Raw genomic sequence first — 19,839 nt, forward strand, 5'->3', positions numbered from 1 at the left:
GTAGATGCACAATAAGTGCAACATGTATTCTAATTGATGCAGTATGCAAAAAGATGACATGAAGAAATGGTCATCATCATCATCATCATCATCATCATCATCATCATCATCATCATCATCATCATCATCATCATCATCATCATCATCATCATCATCATCATCATCATCATCATCATCATCATCATCATCATCATCATCATCATCATCATCATCATCATCATCATCATCATCATCATCATCATCATCATCATCATCATCAAAATTCTCGAGAAGCTCAATATGCACTACGCGCCCGCAAGTCTGGAGCAACATTTGAAAAGGGCATACAAGCATTGGTAAACAATGACTTCACACGTCGCTCCTGAGCCTCCATTAGCTTATTCGCTCAAACTAAGACCGTTATCAGATAGAGCAAATAGGGCTGTTGTCAGGCCCTAGGGAGCGTTTTCGAAAAAAAAAGACACAAGACCTTTTGGGCCCTTTTCAAATGTTGCTCCAGTATGATTCCATTTCAAAACTTGAGCGGTTCGCAGATGGCAAGTAAGGATAAATGACATTTCTCCCTAAAGACATTATATGCAAAGACACGAAATGTTCCAATTGGAATTCCAAATTTACTGTCAATGTCATTTCAATCGAGCAGGAGACCTGTCAAACGCGCTTTAAAAGCATTGCTCGACAGCATCATCGTCATGACGCGACAATCATCATGAATAGCAACAATCATCAAATTTCGTGTCTTTAGCATACAGTGTCTTTATTTCTCCCCATATCCACTTATCCGCGAGCGGTAATGGTGGTGGCGGGCATATCCAACCGGTTCAGATTTTGACGTTTCTTGGAGGAAAGTCAAAACAGTTTCATTCTCCTCCTCACTCCTTCACCCACCGTTTAGTGGCGCCAACCGATTGCGATCCCCAAGAAACGCCAAAATTTGAATCGGTTATTTGTGCCCGCCGCCGCCATTACCGCTCGCGGATAAGTGGATAGATCAGTTGTCAAAATTAGGCTGATACAAATTTAATTTTGACTTTTTGTCTCCCCCCCCCCCTTCAAAAATTTTTGGCTAGATTTTAAATTTTTAGGGGGCAGATAAAAAAATATTTATCAAAATATCAGGTCATGCCAAACATTCTTTCCGATGAGTTTTTAATATTTTCCAGATTTAATTCTTTATTATGTTTATCCCCCCCCCCCCTCGACCAGCCAAAGAGTGAGGGGACAAAAAGTGAAATAAATATTTGTAACGGCCTTACTTGCGGAAAAAGGAGGAATTTTACTTGAGCGCTCTACCCGGATAAAAACTAACCATATGGTGTTAGGTGAAAACCATTCCTGCACCATACAGTGTACCAGCTACAATAATGTATATTGTAATGAATTGGTTCGCTAAAAGCTTCGCATATTGTAGCTACTATACATTTACAACAATATATTATACTGTTTTTCTTACATTTGAGCCGTTCACTTTTCCGAAACATTATTTTAACGTGCCTTTTTAATGATTTATTCAGTTTTAGATTTTTTCCGTGCTTTGTTGTGTTGATGTTTGTGACTTTTTTGAAGCAAAGGAAAGAAAAGAAAAAAAGTGATTAAGTTGAAACATCAATTTAAAGTCAATAAAATGTTTAAATAAGTAGTAAACCAGATGTCTTAAGAAATGCAGATCCAAGAGATATGGCGGGCTAGGTATGTAGAGTGCGATGAGAGGAATACGATTGACGAACTTTATCTTTGACGTAGGGCCATCTTTAACATATGGACTGGACTGAATACTGAAAGAAATTCTAATATAGGTTCGTCTGTGGGTTCGCTTTTTAACCTAACTTATACTTGATTCGAACTTGACAGTTTTCTCATGAGTTGTTATGTATTACCCCGTGTATTTCAAACTTTAGTCAAACTGGAGCCTCAATATTGCAATAACGGTTAAGCACGCTGTAATGACACTTGTACCTCGTCACCCACTTCATGCAACTAACATTAGTGGTAATACTTAGCGCGCTCGGCATAGTTCCATCATGCCGCTCAAAGTGTTGTCACAAATAATGCTTAGTTTACGAAACCCGGTTATCTGGCTGGTGGGGCATGAGAGCCTAAGCTTCAACTGTTAATGCAATCAGAGACTACTCAGACCTCGACTCAGACTTAGACGTGGGCGATCCAATATATGAAGGGTTATCCAAAACGCTCTGGAGAATTCCCAAAGCGCATTCTCATAATGCTAGTAAGACTAATATGCCATTAACAGGAGGAAAATGACAAGATAATATAACATTATATGGTTTCCATTCCATTCCATTCCAAAACCATTCAATTAAATCGTTAACAAATTTTGAAAACGACGTATAATCAATGCTACACCATTGATTATACGTCGTTTTCAAAATTTGTTACTGAAATGTATACACACTTAAAAAATGTTACCGAACTCGGTTGAATTTGAACCGAGTTTTTATCTGCTGAACGCTCGGTTTCCCACTCGGTTCAAACAAGAACAACCGAGCATCCGGTTGACTTTATTTGACATCAATCTGTCAAACATACCGATAAAACTCGGTAGTCCAAAGACGATATACCGAAATACAGTTTACAATAATTTTACCGAAAGCTGTCAAATAAACCGACTGAAATGTTTCTTACCACATCTTTGTATTTCAATCATATTCGCAATATTTGGAAATAAAATAAAAACCAACAGCAGGTTAAGTAATTGTGCGCTTTATTACTCAACAAATAAATTCACATACTAATTACCTAACTTGATCCTTAAACACAACTAATCCTTGATGCTTAAAACTTCGATGTTTCATTTTTTTTGTTGGAAGACAAAATGTAAATTCCACAGGGATTATGTAGGTAACGCATATTTGTTGTGAAATTTGGACGCTCCATGACGGTCCCAACGACAATTGATTAGCCTTTCTTCGAAAATGGTGCTCCGCAGATCAGCTGTAGGCTGAAAGTATATTAAATATATATAGTTTTCATTAGATTTATTTAAAAGTTCTTTAAATTTATTTACTCACCAGTATACCTTCTCTCAGAATGCAAAAAAAAACACCTATCGCACGTTTGCTCAGAAAAAGAAAATGTCCGGCTGTTTGAAGTACAGAACCGAGTTTTCGGTTAAAAAATCCGGCGTGAAGTTCACCCCACTGACGTTTGACAAATCTGAGCATATTACCGAGTTTTCTCGGTTTTCGTTTACCGAACTCAAAAATATTTTTTTTTTTTTTTTTTTTTTTTTTTTTTTTTTTTTTATCTGTATTAACGAGATTTTTAGCCCCAGGCTAGTTCATCTCGGGACCCACGCTTTACTTCCCTTCCGAAGGAAGAACTCACATTTTGCGAGTTTGTCGGGAGTGGGATTCGATCCCAGGTCCTCGGCGTGATAGTCAAGTGTTCTAACCATCACACCAGGTCCGCTCCACCCAAAAATATTTATGCTTTACCGTACTCATCGGTTAAAAACCATAACAACCAATCAATATTGTTCTACTTTTACTTAAAACTTAAAACTCGGTTCCTTTTCAAAACATTGCGCCTGAAAACATATTTTGAACTGAGTACCTCGGTTTCTTATTGAAAACCGATGATACTCGGTTCAAAATTGAACCGAATTCGGTTCTATTTTCTAAGTGTGTAACCAGTAATGAAACTACAATTAAAAACAATACATTTACGGTACATTTTATTGTTTGAAACCATATGTGTACAATACAATGTACGGTTTATTTAAACCCACGTATCTGTATTTACAACAATTCATTTACAATATAATGTATGGTTTTGCAAAAAAATATATATGGAGAAAAATATTTTTTTATATTGTTACGATACTTAACCACCCGTATAGTATATTGTAAAAATCTTATTTACAATTTACTGTATGGTGTCTACATTACATTTTATTGTTTTTGTATTTTTATTTTTACAGTGGTATCTATTGTAAAAATATGGTTTTAAATAGTACTGTTACAATACAACGTTCGGTTTTTCTACTGTATTTTTTATTCGGGTACGTGGGATCTGGAAACTTAGCTTATGGTGGGAAACCATAGGGTCTGATCACAGACAAACAGACGTAACATTTCGAACATTTTTCGATTCAAATCATAGTCCCGGAAACCTGTTCGCCCAATACTAAAAGGACTGTGTTTGGCCGACCATCAACTAGGTGGCGGTAGTGAGCAAACGTCAAACTCGAACAAAAACGATGCGAGCGCCACTGGTAGGCAGTTGCCCGAATAAAAAATACAGTAGAAAAACCGAACGTTGTATTGTAACAGTACTATTTAAAACCATATTTTTACAATAGAAACCACTGTAAAAATAAAAATACAAAAACAATAAAATGTAATGTAGAACACCATACAGTAAATTGTAAATAAGATTTTTACAATATACTATACGGATTGTTAAGTATCGTAACAATATAAAAAAATATTTTTCTCCATATATATTTTTTTGCAAAACCATACATTATATTGTAAATGAATTGTTATAAATACTGATACGTGGGTTTGAATAAACCGTACATTGTATGGTACACGTATGGTTTCAAACAACAAAATGTACCGTAAATATATTGTTTTTAATTGTAGTTTCACCACTGGTTATACATTTAATTAAATGGTTTTGGAATGGTTCTCTTTTGTTATGTTGTATTGGTTTACATTACATAAACTATGTAATGTTATATTATCTTGTCATTTTCCTCCTGTTAATGGCATCTTAGGCTTACTAGCATTATGAGAATGCGCTTTGGGAATTCTCCAGATCGTTTTGGATAACCCTTCATATATTGGATCGCCCACGTCTAAGTCTGAGTCGAGGTTTGAGTAGTCTCTGATTGCATTAACAGTTGAAGCTTAGGCTCCCATGCCCCACCAGCCAGATAACCGGGTTTCGCAAACTAAGCATTATTTGTGGCAACACTTTGAGCGGCATGATGGAACTATGCCGAGCGCGCTAAGCATTATTAGACCACTAATGTAGTTGCATGAAGTGGGTGACGAGGTACATAAGTATCATTACAGCGTGCTTAACCGTTATTGCAATATTGAGGCTCCAGTTTGACTAAAGTTTGAAATACACGTATGTATTTAACAACTCATTAGAAAACTGTCAAGTTCGATTCAAGTATAAGTTAGGTTAAGAAGCGAACCCACAGACGAACCTATATTAGAATTTCTTTCAGTATTCAGTCCAGTCCATATGTTAAAGATGGCTCTACGTCAAAGATAAAGTTCGTCAATCGTATTCCTCTCATCGCACTCTACATACCTAGCCCGCCATATCTCTTGGATCTGCGATTCTTAAGACATCTGGTTTACTACTTATTTAAACATTTTATTGACTTTAAATTGATGTTTCAACTTATTCACTTTTGTCTTTCCTTTCCTTTGCATCATAAAAGTCACAAAGATCAACAAAACAAAGCACGGAAAAAATCTAAAACTGAATAAATAATTAAAAATGCACGGAAAAATAATGTTTCAGAAAAGTGAATGGTTCAAACGTAAGAAAAACAGTATAATATAGTGTTACATAAAAATCGAATGTAAATGTATAGTAGCTACAATGTGCGAAGCTTTTAGTGAACCATTTCATTACAATATACATTATTGTAGCTGGTACACTGTATGGTGCAGGAATGGTTTTCACCAAACACCCTATGGTTAGTTTTTATCCGGGTGGCCAACTATCAAATTTTTAAATAGACCGTTAAATCGGTGTACGATGGGAAATGTCAGAGTGTTACGTCTGTTTGTCTGTGGTCTGATGTTACTCTATCGTTTTAAACAATTGAATTAATGATAACTACCATTCATTAGGGAACGTCCATAAATTACGTCACACAAAAATTGACCAATTTAAGCCCCCCCCCTCCCCCCTGTCACACTTTTTGTATGGGACGTCCAAATTTTTTGTCTGGGTCGTCACACTTTGCTGAACCACCCCTTCCCCTCCCCACTCAAAACGTGACGTAATTTATGGACGTTCCCTAACAGCGTGTTGTATCAATAAGGCATTTTATGAGACGTTTCAAATCAGCTGTTTTTTCAATGTTTACCAGCTTTGAAGCCCAACCGGTGGGCCGATTTATTTACATTTTCGCTAGCATAACATGTGATGCAGGCCCATCCAATAAACAGGGTTCATTCATCTGCAAAAATGCGTCAATCCACCCACTAGAACTAATATCCGTAGACAGTGGGGATGCTTTTCCATCTGCTAGTGACATCATGCAGCTCGGGGGATTAATACATGCCACATTAGAAACCGAAACATCTCTGCCAGCAAAAATCTGATTGGCGCTCATCACATGTTATGCTACTTTTCGCGAAAACAAAAACATCAAATGTAAACAATAACAATGAGCGGCCCACCGGTGGAACGTCTCGTAAAATAGCTTCACGGAGAAAAATAAATAGTAAACACAAACAAATTTCAGTTTGATTTAACCGGCATTTCGGGTTGAAATGGGCACAACCGAAATATTGGTTTGATTTTACTACCCGTGGTAGTTGAAACTACCTAATATATAAGTTCGTTTCATCTTGGTTTAAATCTACTAATATTGGTTTGAAATTACCATTTTGTTGGTTGTTCCATTTTGACAACTGCGAATACAAACTGCTTTGTTGGTAGTTTTAACTGACGCTTATCGATTGTTTCAAACAATTTGCCGTTTGAAACAAATCGATAATGTTGTTCAAAAATGCTAATAATGCCGCTTAAATCTACCAGCATTTTTATGTTTTTTTCCTGGTTGGCCTTAATTAATTATTGTTATTAATAAATTATGGATAAAATGAAAAATAAAACCATTTTTCTAATTCTTTGTTTATTGTAACAGTATTGTACATAACGATTAGTGGAGAGTTTGATGATAAATCGATTCCATATGGAATTATCGCTTGAACGGGTGATCCGTCTGCATATGGATTGGTCGTCTTGAAGTGTACGGTGGCAGAATTCCACAATGGTGCTCTTAAGATGACATCGTCCTAGCCTCGGTCCTAGCGGCGACAGTGCAGATTCATCTCCCGGTGTCCGGTTCGGTCTGGATGTCTGCAAAAATGTCCGTTTGGGTTGGTCAGCATATCGAACATTTTTATTGGCGGTCAAGATGGAAAGAGGCCTTGATTGCCGGCGATTAACCACAGCCATTTTGTCCTAGGTGGATATGAGATATTCGTTCAATTGCAGGCCATAAAGGCACTGTGAAGATATTGATCTTACCTTAGCAACAGCTTCAGTTTACAAAATAGTCTCAGAAAAGTGAAGTCACCGAGCAACGAGAAGTGAAATGAAGATCTGAAACAAACTACAAATTTAGTTTGTTTGCCCAGATTTCAAACTGGATTGTTTGTTGTTTCGCCTCCTACCAAAGTATTTGTTTGATCCAACCGCCTCGGCGGTAAAATCAAACCAAAATTTTAGTTTGAAAGTCAAATGAAAACAACCCAGATTTAAGTAAACACAAACTGGGAGTTTGGTAGATATAACAAAATAGTTTGTCGAATTCAACCGATTCGGTTGTTGTTTTATCGTAGCCTGCGGTAGTAAAAACAACTAATTTACTAGTTTGTTTCAAACTGAAATTGTTGGTTCGAAACAACAAAAGTTCATTTTGAAACAACTATTTTCTTAGCTTGCAATTCAACAAACGTGTTTGTGGCACGGTAAAGGCTGGGTATGCTGCGCAATTCAGATCCCATTGTGATCCACTAGCCTCTGCCCAGCAACTCCTATCCCTACCTCCACGCGGTACCGGCCGGAAACTATGAGCAACCTTAGGGAAGATCGGGTAACCAACCCCGGTGGGAACTTTGGTCGTAGGCTGACAGGGAAGGGGGGGTTTGCTTCGGCAAACCTGAGCGTCTGTTCTCCAGGAGGAGCGGCTCACAACAGCGTCTGATCCCCATGTTAGGGGCGGCTGATCTACGTCCGAGTGCCAGGGAAGGACTCTAAGCTCAACTGTGCACTATGGTCCTCCGGAAAGTAGGGGGTTGGTGTCAGGCCCTACGAGCCAGCCGTAAAAACCCATTGTAACGGAAAATCAGCAACAGAATAATACGAACCGAGACCAACGGCAACGACCCCAGCGAACAAAAAGGACTTGCGATTGGAAACTCGGTACGTGGAACTGCCGATCTCTCAACTTCATTGGGAGCACCCGCATACTCGCCGATCTACTGAAGGACCGCGGGTTCGGCATCGTAGCGCTGCAGGAGGTGTGTTGGACAGGATCCATGGTGCGAACGTTTAGAGGTAATCATACCATCTACCAGAGCTGCGGCAACACACGCGAGCTGGGAACAGCTTTCATCGTGATGGGTGATATGCAGAGGCGCGTGATCGGTTGGTGGCCGATCGACGAAAGAATGTGCAGGTTGAGGATCAAGGGTCGATTCTTCAACTTCAGCATAATAAACGTGCACAGCCCACACTCCGGAAGTACTGATGATGACAAGGACGCATTTTACGCGCAGCTCGAACGCGAGTACGACCGCTGCCCAAGCCACGACGTCAAGATCATCATAGGAAATTTGAACGCTCAGGTAGGCCAGGAGGAGGAATTCAGACCGACGATTGGTAAGTTTAGCGCCCACCAGCAAACGAACGAAAACGGCCTACGACTCATTGATTTCGCCGCCTCCAAAAACATGGCCATACGTAGCACCTTTTTCCAACACAGCCTCCCTTATCGTTACACCTGGAGATCACCACAGCAGACGGAATCTCAAATCGACCACGTTCTGATTGACGGACGGCACTTCTCCGACATTATCGACGTCAGGACCTATCGTGGCGCCAACATCGACTCCGACCACTATCTGGTGATGGTCAAACTGCGCCCAAAACTCTCCGTCATCAACAATGTACGGTACCGGCGACCGCCACGGTACAACCTAGAGCGACTGAAGCAACCGGATGTCGCCTCAGCATACGCGCAGAATCTCGAAGCCGCGTTGCCAGACGAGGGCGAGCTCGATGAGGCCCCTCTAGAGGACTGCTGGAGTACAGTGAAAGCAGCCATCAACGACGCAGCCGAGAGCACCATCGGGTACGTGGAACAGAATCGACGAAACGAATGGTTCGACGAAGAGTGCAGAACGGTTTTGGAGGGGAAGAACGCAGCGAGGGCGGTAATGCTGCAGCAAGGGACTCGACAGAACGTGGAACGTTACAAACAGAAGCGGAAACAGCAGACCCGCCTCTTTCGGGAGAAAAAGCGCCGCCTGGAAGAAGCGGAGTGTGAAGAAATGGAACTGCTGTGCCGTTCCCAAGAAACACGGAAGTTCTATCAGAAACTCAACGCATCCCGCAACGGCTTCGTGCCGCGAGCCGAAATATGCAGGGATAAAGACGGAGGCCTCTTGACGGACGGACGTGAGGTGATCGAAAGGTGGAAGCAGCACTTCGATCAGCACCTGAACGGCGTGGAGAACGTAGGCACGGGAGCCCACGGCAACGGAAGGAACGACGACGCCAGTGCAGCGGAGGACGGAAATGAACCAACTCCCACGCTGAGGGAAGTTAAGGATGCCATTCACCAGCTCAAAACCAACAAAGCAGCTGGTAAGGATGGTATCGCAGCTGAACTCATCAAGATGGGCCCAGAAAAGTTGGCCACCTGTCTGCATCGGCTGATAGTCAGGATCTGGGAAACCGAACAGCTACCGGAGGAGTGGAAGGAAGGGGTAATCTGCCCCATTCACAAGAAAGGCGACCATTTGGAATGTGAGAACTTCAGGGCGATCACTATTTTGAATGCTGCCTATAAAGTGCTATCCCAGATCATCTTCCGTCGTCTGTCACCTAAAACAAATGAGTTCGTGGGAAGTTATCAAGCCGGCTTCATCGACGGCCGGTCGACAACGGACCAGATCTTTACCGTACGGCAAATCCTCCAGAAATGCCGTGAATACCAGGTCCCAACGCACCACCTGTTCATCGACTTCAAAGCGGCATACGATAGTATTGACCGCGCAGAGCTATGGAGAATCATGGACGAAAACGGCTTTCCTGGGAAGCTGACTAGACTGATTAAAGCAACGATGGACGGTGTGCAAAACTGCGTAAGGGTTTCGGGTGAACTATCCAGTTCATTTGTATCTCGCCGGGGACTGCGACAAGGTGACGGACTCTCATGTCTACTCTTCAACATCGCGCTGGAAGGTGTGATGCGACGAGCCGGGCTCAACAGCCGGGGAACGATTTTCACAAAATCCGGTCAATTTGTGTGTTTTGCGGACGACATGGACATTATCGCTAGATCATTTGGAACGGTGGCAGAACTGTACACCCACCTGAAACGCGAAGCAGCAAAGGTCGGACTGGTGGTGAATGCCTCAAAAACAAAGTACATGCTGGTAGGCGGAACCGAACAAGACCGGATCCGTCTGGGTAGTAATGTTACGATAGACGGGGATACTTTCGAGGTGGTGGAGGAATTCGTCTACCTCGGATCCTTACTGACGGCTGACAACAACGTGAGCCGTGAAATTCGGAGGCGCATCATCAGCGGAAGTCGGGCCTACTACGGGCTCCAGAAGAAACTGCGGTCGAAAAAGATTCACCCACGCACCAAATGCACCATGTACAAAACGTTAATAAGACCGGTAATCCTCTACGGCAGGGCTGCCCAACGTACGGCCCGCGGGCCGCATCCGGCCCGCGAGGACCTTTTGTGCGGCCCGCGGCACGATTCTACAAAATGATAGAATTTAGCCCGAGCTATTATTATTCTGAATATTTTCCATTTTCGATGGAAATGTATTTTAATAATTTAAAAAAATAAAATGGCCATCACGCCGAGGACCTGGGATCGAATCCCACTCCCGACAAACTCGCAAAATGTAAGTTTTTCCTTCGGAGTGGAAGTAAAGCGTGGGTCCCGAGATGAACTAGCCTAGGGCTAAAAATCTCGTTAATACAGATAAAAAAAAATAAAATGACTTTTTAGAGTATATTTTGTAAAATTTTTAAAAGATTTAAAAATATGCAAGCATTTGGTTCTACAGAATTACAGTAAAAAATTTTTTACAATACAATAATGTGTAATGTGAAAATTCGCTTGATAAGATTGTAAAACAAAATAGAAAGATTACGTCATAAATTTAATTTAGGAAAACATGAAAAATTAATCACAATTTTTGAAGCTTTCAGAGATTTTTTTTTGTGCCATTCAATAGCTCTGTCTGGTACTACATTGAAACATGTTATTGAAACTTCCAAAATACTTTGTCAAGCTCCAATATTCTGCAAGAAATCAAAAAAGCTTTCAAATTTCATTAGAAACATTAAACTGCAAAAAAGTTCTTTTCTGTTATCTAGCCATGCTCAGAAACGATAAAAAAAATGTATTAATAACGAATTTTTATTTCTGGCCCGTCGACTGGTATGCAGTTTCACCAGTGGCCCGCGGCCGAAAAAGGTTGGGCAGGCCTGCTCTACGGGCACGAGACATGGACCATGCTCGAGGAGGACCTACAAGCACTCGGAGTTTTCGAGCGACGCGTGCTAAGAACGATCTTCGGCGGTGTGCAGGAGAACGGTGTGTGGCGGAGAAGGATGAACCACGAGCTCGCTGCACTTTACGGCGAACCCAGCATCCAGAAGGTGACCAAAGCCGGAAGGATACGGTGGGCAGGGCATGTTGCAAGAATGCCGGACAACAACCCTGCAAAGCTGGTGTTTGCAACTGATCCGGTTGGCACAAGAAAGCGTGGAGCGCAGAGAGCACGATGGGCGGACCAGGTGGAGCGTGACTTGGCGAGCATTGGGCGTGACCAAGGATGGAGAGCGGCAGCCACAAACCGAGTATTGTGGCGTACTATTGTTGATTATGTCTTGTCTTAATGATGTGTGTGGTACCTTGTGGTATGCACATAATAAATTATTGTATTACTCTATTACGTTTAGCGTGTATGTTTACATTGAGTATCTGTCATATGCGGAGATATTGTTATTGTTGTCTGGAGTGTGAATCATTGTATGTAATATTGAAGTATCGGTAATAAAGTGTATACAAATAATGAATACAGTTGTTGAATAATCATTACAGAGAAAGATTCTCACATTGGCGACGAGAACGGTGAACAGTGCATGTGAAATTAGTTTAATTTCGGCTCGGGAAGTGTTGTCTTTGGAAAAAGAATGAGATGAGTGGTGTGTGTGTGTGTGTGTGTGTGTGGTGCATGCAGAGTGGTGATGACCTCCAGGTGATGACTTGTGAATGAATTTCAACATTGAAATCAAAAAGGTAAATATTGTGTACTAACTGTTCAATATGAATCAAACAATCTATTTGTACCTTCGACTAATGACAATGATCAACCTGTGAGAGATTTTGATGGTGATCGGTATTGTTTAATTCAAATCGATGACAATCACTATTGTCAGATAAAGAATTAAAGAACTGTGAAGAAAATCTAAGTTTTGTTGATTGTGATATTGATACTCGTTGAATAGGGTTGTTGTCCTAAATCTAGACTTAAATGCTGAATGATGAATGAAGTATTGATTTGTTAAACGGATGGCCGTGGAAGGCGTAGAGGTGAAACAATATTTTGAAATCAAATTTTGCCGTTGCTGTTAAAAGCCAGTGAAGGCGATAAAAGCCAATGAAGGCGATAAAAGCTAATGAAAGCGACATTCTTGAAATAGCCGTAAAAGGCGGAAAGGATTACAGATAGAAAAGCCGTTGAAGGCGGAAAATGTTATAGGCAGAAGAGCCGACTAAGGCGAAAAACTGTCGATGGCGGAAAGATCCGTCGGAGAGTGAAAAGCTGTTGAAGGCGGAAAAAGCCGTTGAAGGTGGAAATGCCGTTGAAGGCGGTAAGACCTGCAAGGCAGATATAGTCGATTCTTTGTAGAGCCGTATAAGGCGAATTGTGTTATTAAAAATTAAAGTACTAAAAACGCAACAGTGTCGTAAATTTCGTAAGAAACAGATTACCAGCCAACGCAGATTTAAGGGCTGTTTGCAGATCAGAGGGAATTTCTCGGCCTATCTTGAGGCATGGGAAATTCCTTGGCTGAATCACTCAAGAAACCGTTTTTTCTTCGATCGCAGTACGCAGTTGCAAAGAAATGACAGTTCAAATGTCACCATAGAAAGTTTCTGCCAGGAATCGTTCTAGAAGTTTCTTGAGCGATTTCTCTTGAACTCCAATCTGGGCTTTTTAGTTAAATTGAACCATTAAAAATGAAATTTCACACCAATTAAGTGGCAGCTGAGAAGGCGAAAGACAAAACTAAACTTTAAGCTGAGCGTGACTAGAAAAACAGTAACGAATAGTATTTGAATATGTTCCAAATGCGAATATAACTGAGCAGATACTGAGGTTGTTGTGGACCCACCTCAGGTGATATATATTGAAGTTATCATTGCTCAGTAAAGTATAATAAGTCTACGGAGACGTAAAAAGGGTTGGCTCTTGAAACCAAATTAACATGAAGACATGATTTAACTAATGCTTTGTCCTCTCTTACAAGACTTCAAGAAAATTAACATCAATGTGTGAGAATAATTGAACTGTCTTGGTAGTTTGCAAGATAGGAAGTCAAAATGTCAGTTAAAGCATTCGTTGAAGCTAGATGACATATTCAGAGCAGTTGCTAACCACGATCCTGTTAAGTATCATGCTAGTCAAATGGCTAGTTGAATTGGATATTTTAAAAAATCGAACAATAAAAAAATGAAACTTTCGGCTTAACTGGAAGTCTCAAGAATTCGAGTAAAAGGCGCTTTATAACCTATTGAATGCCACTAAATGTTTATGCGATTCAAATACAGTGAGTTCTTGAGTAATCACTTCTGAAGTCTTTGAATATAAAATGTATCGGGTGTGGTCAGGAGGGACATTTTGACTTATGATTGTCTAACACTATGGATATAGTGCCATTTTTGCTAATGAACTGCAAATATTGTATGCATGTGTCGCTCACATAGATTTTTGCAATTTGTCATAGATAACCCTTTTCATGTGTAGATACACATAGTTTATATAAGGTCCTCCGATTTTATGTGTGATCCAGCGTGGAAAACGAGTATGTGTGTACAAATAAAATTTATATATCAAACTCATGGATTTTTACCAATAAAAATGCGTGTACATGTATAAGTGATATTTGTGTTAATAAGTTCATTGAAAATTTGAATAAAAACGTGCTTTAAATTGTTTCAGTACAAAGAAATGAATCGTAGAGGCAAGCGTAAGGGCCATCATGACACAGACAATCATGGTCAGTGTGCACTACGTCAGACTTGTAGTCGTTAACAAAAAAAAAATGAGGATGTATTTCATCGGAAAAATGTGAAATAAGTGATATGATAGACAGATGATTGGGCTTTGCAATAATGCAGAATATTCTAGTTCGATCCAACGAACTGAGAATATTATCTGTTTGGGCTCGGCCGTGAACCCAACGATTTATAAGCGGAACGATGGACTGGGAGAATTGGTACTGGGACCAGTTCCAGGAAAGGGAAGGAAAAAAACACTTCTACTGCTACTATTAACTATTTATTCTAATGGTGTACTGTTTAGTGGCTTCTGTCTTGATCGCTTCATGTCCAAGTTGGTAATGACGATCTCTGGCTTGGTTGTCCCCTTTTATATGCCAAGGAGCCCATCTGTCGCGTAGCGGTTGCTAACGCCGTTGTTGATCCGGGTTGTCGTTGTTCCATTGGTAACTGCGATGAATTCTTTGGGAAGCGCTAGGCGCGAACATTATCAATATGATGAGCATATGTAGAAAATCAGAGTTACTTAAAGATAAAAAGTTCTAAATTTTGACGGTACATTGAATGCGAATAATTTGGAAAAAGCTTGTTGAAATAGCTTCATTAGGTATCTAGAGTGAGAACATAACATGTTGAGGGGCTTTTGCAATATTTTGGAGGTACACCATTAAAATAAGTCCTGCAGTTCAGAACCCGAAAGAGCGACATCAAAAGAACAAATTTTTGGTTTTGTAATGTTAAAATAGGTTTGATTGAGCACGAATCACCAGTTAATGCGGGGGAATATGCATCGTAGAATGTAAACCTATTCCTTGACCTATTCAACGACCAAACCGAAGTGACTGGCGGTGCGAAAATTGATGTTTAACCTTCTTATAAACATAGCAACTCGATTTAGATTAGTGCTAATTTCAGCTCTTAAGTAGCTTAATGATGCGCAATACCAGCAACCGGTTCAAATTTACATGCAACTTTGCATGTGCTTTGCGTGACTTCGATTTGGTACTGCGTCGATGATGTATGTATTAAGAATTTGAGATAATTATAGGATCACAACATGAAAAAGAAGAATGAATATTAATATTCTACTATACTTTCAAACAGCTAGTGCGGGTGCGAGTTTTGTGAACAATATATATTAAATATAATTCAAAAACTGGATGTTTTCAAGTTTTCAAATTACTATTCAGCTAAAACTAGTATTACAAATATTGCTTTGGACAAGTGACGTTTTTCGAAATCGTGATTTGATTTAAAAAAAAAAGTATCAATCCCTTCGATATTTTGAAAACAAAATCTGTAAAGCCAAACTTCTGAATATATTCTGAACAAGAAACGAGTTCCAGCAAAGTTCGCTAAAAAAAACATGAAATGAAATAGTGTTTGTATAACACTTGGACACTTTGGATCGAAAACGAGTTAATGGATATTGATAATCTTTCCACTGTAACATTCGTGCAGTGTTCCGACATATTAGTTAAAAAAATGTCTGAATAATAATCTGAATATACATACCTTATGTATGAGATTCTTCTATGAAAGGACATTTCAAAAAAAAAATCAGTGGGCAGTATACAATGTTTGCATGCTAGTTGTCATTGAAAACATTTGAGAAGAGGAAAGCAATTCAATTAATTCATCAGCAAAGGTAATATTTAGCTTGACACTCAGTATTAAAAATGTTTTGGGATTTGGGAAAATATTTGGGTCAAAATAATATTTCTTTTTAGGTACAACCACAAGTAACGGCCAAGTAATTTACCAAAATGCCGAGCAGAGATGGATGACCAAATGGATGACTGTACTTCTAATTCTGATGTGAGACTGAAGCGAGACGTTCATAAACTGAGGAGACTATAAGCGAAACAACGTGGAGTGACCTTGCTGCGGATCTGGAGAAAAAACGAGATGTGGTACCTTGTGGTATGCACATAATAAATTATTGTATTACTCTATTACGTTTAGCGTGTATGTTTACATTGAGTATCTGTCATATGCGGAGATATTGTTATTGTTGTCTGGAGTGTGAATCATTGTATGTAATATTGAAGTATCGGTAATAAAGTGTATACAAATAATGAATACAGTTGTTGAATAATCATTACAGAGAAAGATTCTCACAATGTGGAACAAATAAATGTATGTATGTATGTATGTTTGTTGATTCAAACTACACTGATTTTGCTCCGTGTTATACATTCTGTTGTAAATATAGCGCATTTAGAGCCGATGCACACGAGCGTTAATTGACGCTGCGTGAATTCACGCTTCGTTGCCGCAGCGGTCCTGTGGGGCATGCGTTGACATTGCGTGCCGCACACGGTGCGGCGCGGTTGCGGTGCGGCAGCGTTGCGTTCTCGTGTGCATCCTCTCATTTGATTGTGTGTAACTCAGGACGCACTTGCGTGCATGCTGCGTGGACGCGCCGCCCGTGTGCATCGGCTCTTAAGTTCACCACTGGACTATCGCACTCAAGATCGCACTAGTTTTCAAGAGTGCGAAAACGCAAATAAAAGGCAGCATCCATTTATTACGTAACGCTAAAATCGACATTTTTAGACCCCCCTCCCCCCTCCGTAACGCTTTTTTGTATGAAAATCCTAAAATTTTTGTATGGAGCGTAACGCTCGGCCATACTCCCCCCCTCCCCCTAGAGCGTTACGTAATTTGTGGACGGCGCCAAAGTGCGCGATTGCATCCAATCGACTCGGTGTCTTCAGAGCACTTATTCAGCATACATCGAAATTAGTGCGACATCGAATTAGAATTAGTGCGCCGAGGACATCAATTTGATTTGATGCAATCGCGCAGTTTTATTTACGTTTTCGCACTTATGAAGACTCACCCGAATAGCAAAATACCCTTTGCCATAACTTCCAAACAGTAAGTTCATTGCATCCGTCAAGGTAACTTCATCTCAAACAGCTAATCTTATGTTTAACAGTAAGGAACGGAATACCGGACACTATAAATAACAGTTTGTGTAATTCATGTCAAGCAGTGACACTATATTTTACTATCCATGCATTGTTGAATTATATTGGAGATGCAAATTCCCGCAAAACGGTAGCAATATATCACCACATTCTATCAAATGGTTAGCTACTCTATTAGGGCAACACACTTACATTTATGCATCTCACCATACATTACTTTTTCTAAACACGTTGACATACGGTTATACATACTAGTATTGATGAGAGGCACCAATATTTGCTTTTCTTTGCAAAAGTGTCAGACTGGCAATGAAAAAAAAAAGCAAAAAACAAATTTTACAACCGTGCCCGGTGCCCGGTTGGCCAATCCGGCTGAATCGGGTACATATTTCACCATAATGGCATTTTCTCGGATGCGGAATCAATCTACAACGCTGCCTTGACCTGGAAAAAGTAGAATCGAAGGTAAGTTTTCATTTCCAACTGGATGATTTTTCAGCTATTGTATTTAATTTCCCGTCCTCCCGTGTGGAATTTTCTTTGCAGGTTCCTGGTCACACAAATTTAAACAAACATTTTGTTCCCTGCTGCCGCTTGAGGAAGACGCCAAACAATTCCAGCACTGGAGGCCGGAGTATGCGGAATCGATCCAGAGGAATTGGCAATACAGCTCCGAGTAGGAATCCATAAATAAGGTAACGGGTGAAGTGAATATCAGTACCACAAGTTGGAAAACTGATCGGATCAAAATGCATCAGCCTGCCCATACATCTGAATTCATCAGCAACGGTTTGTTCTTGCGGAAGTCGGAGGTGCTTTTAAATATCACTAGATTTATTTTTAATGACTGCAATAAGGTAAAATATCAATCCAGTACAACACGCATTAATGGGGAGGGAGGGGTTTCACATTTTACAGTTATTGTACTTGCTTTATGAAATATATTTTTCCCTCGACGTATTCACTTTTTTCATTGATTCTTATTCGTTTCTTATTTTTATTTTACGATCTACAAAAAACAGTACAAAACTAAATATGTACCATACGGTTTACAGGTATTCTACAATGAATAACCATAAATCACCAGTAACACATACATTGTTCGCTTTTCTTTCAAATATACAGTAAAACTGTTCTCTAACCTCTTGCTATGCAGTGAATTGTTTGAAAATCTGGATAATATATTGACCGCATCCTTTACTGTATTGCGAAAAATTTGTTCGAGAAAACGAGCGATTTTTAATGGTAACCAATCTTAACCGCCTATTCTACATACTGTAAATTGCCGGATTACCATTTCTCAAACTGGCAAATATGTACATGGTATGGTTATCTTACAGTTGTCTCAGACAGTCTGAGAATTGGTTGAATGACAATTGCTTATGGTCATCTACAGTATGAGAAACGTTGCATTTACAGTTCGTGATTATGCGGGCAGTGCGCAGTTCAGGGGTGAACTAAATGCGGTATATCTTTATCATATATGATCTTTTTTATCAGCACTTAAAAAAATCCGCACATATTTATTGGCAAAAATCCATCTCACTTCATTATTACAATCTATATGCGCGCAAATAAACGTTCTCCACGCAAGGTTGCACATAAAATCTAATAGTCGGATGGAAAATATGTGCAGCGGCATTTATATTCTAAATGCGTAATTTGAATTCATGTGCGATGCATTTATTTTTCGAGTGCAGAGCTTGATAGCAAAATTCTACGTGTGGGCACATGGAAACTATAGATGCGGATTTTTCTTAGTGAGGGAAGGTGGATATTTTTTATTAGTGTACACGGAGAAATCAAACTACCTAATTTTTGGGTCGATTTTACTCAAAGCTGAGTATATCGAATAAACTAGTTACCCAAAATTAGGTTGTTTTCCCTCTTTCCCTTACCGATGTTATCAAAAACAAACAGAGATGCATCTACCCAACGGGGGTCCTTGAGCCCAATAAGCCAATTTTGGGTAAATGCAGGTTTACTCAAATTTGGGTTGAATGAGGGGGGGTCTTGGGTTGAATTTACCTACTCTTAAGTAAATGTTTTTGCTGGAGGTGAAGGCAATTTACCTACACGCTAAGGTCAGGTTACCCAAATATGGGTAAATTTTACCCATAATCGTCGAAAAGTGCACATTCTCATTTTATCGGTAAAGGCACTTTACCCATATTTGGGTATCAGAGATGTCCATATCCTCAGTGTAGGAAAGAGTAATAGAAAATACACCACTCACGCTGTGTATCTCAACAGGAGCCCGTCTCTTATATGTGGATCCACCACTGCGATTCGGATGCGCGCAAGCTTGGTGGGTAGAAATAAATCTCTTAGCTCCCTGAGCACTAGGCCACACAACAGTGCGGCGAGTGCGATTTAAAATTCTCTCCGGTGAAAGTGTAAAAAATCACCCGGGCGCGCGCTCTCGCCGGAGAGTTCTCGCCCGGGCGACACCATGGTGATGATTCAGTGACTGCTGGGTGAAAACACGGGAGAGCGCCGGAGAGCGATGCGCGCGAAAGAGTGAGCCACACTCGATCCAAGGCGAACGAGCAAGAGCACGCACTAGCGCTTGGTCTACCCACCACCCAAAACAAGAGAAACTGGCTTCTTGGTGTGGTGAAAAATGTTCCTATCCCC

At 40.2% G+C, this 19,839-nt stretch overlaps 1 protein-coding gene and 2 long non-coding RNA genes across 3 annotated transcripts in view; 2 read left to right on the forward strand and 1 right to left on the reverse strand.

Moving 5' to 3' along the window:
* Positions 1-19,839, reverse strand: part of LOC115254240 (serine/threonine-protein phosphatase 4 regulatory subunit 1) — a 379,001-nt gene that overhangs the window by 182,727 nt on the left and 176,435 nt on the right. The gene's annotated exons all lie outside the window — the stretch shown is intronic.
* On the forward strand, positions 11,882-16,348 carry LOC134288438 (uncharacterized). The gene is made up of 2 exons (XR_009997958.1): positions 11,882-12,280; positions 15,997-16,348. It is a non-coding gene; the product is annotated as an uncharacterized LOC134288438 (long non-coding RNA).
* Positions 17,117-18,162, forward strand: LOC115254391 (uncharacterized). The gene is made up of 2 exons (XR_003891826.2): positions 17,117-17,667; positions 17,749-18,162. It is a non-coding gene; the product is annotated as an uncharacterized LOC115254391 (long non-coding RNA).

The sequence above is a fragment of the Aedes albopictus genome, chromosome 2, assembly GCF_035046485.1.
Source record: "Aedes albopictus strain Foshan chromosome 2, AalbF5, whole genome shotgun sequence".
NCBI classification, from domain to species: domain Eukaryota; kingdom Metazoa; phylum Arthropoda; class Insecta; order Diptera; family Culicidae; genus Aedes; species Aedes albopictus.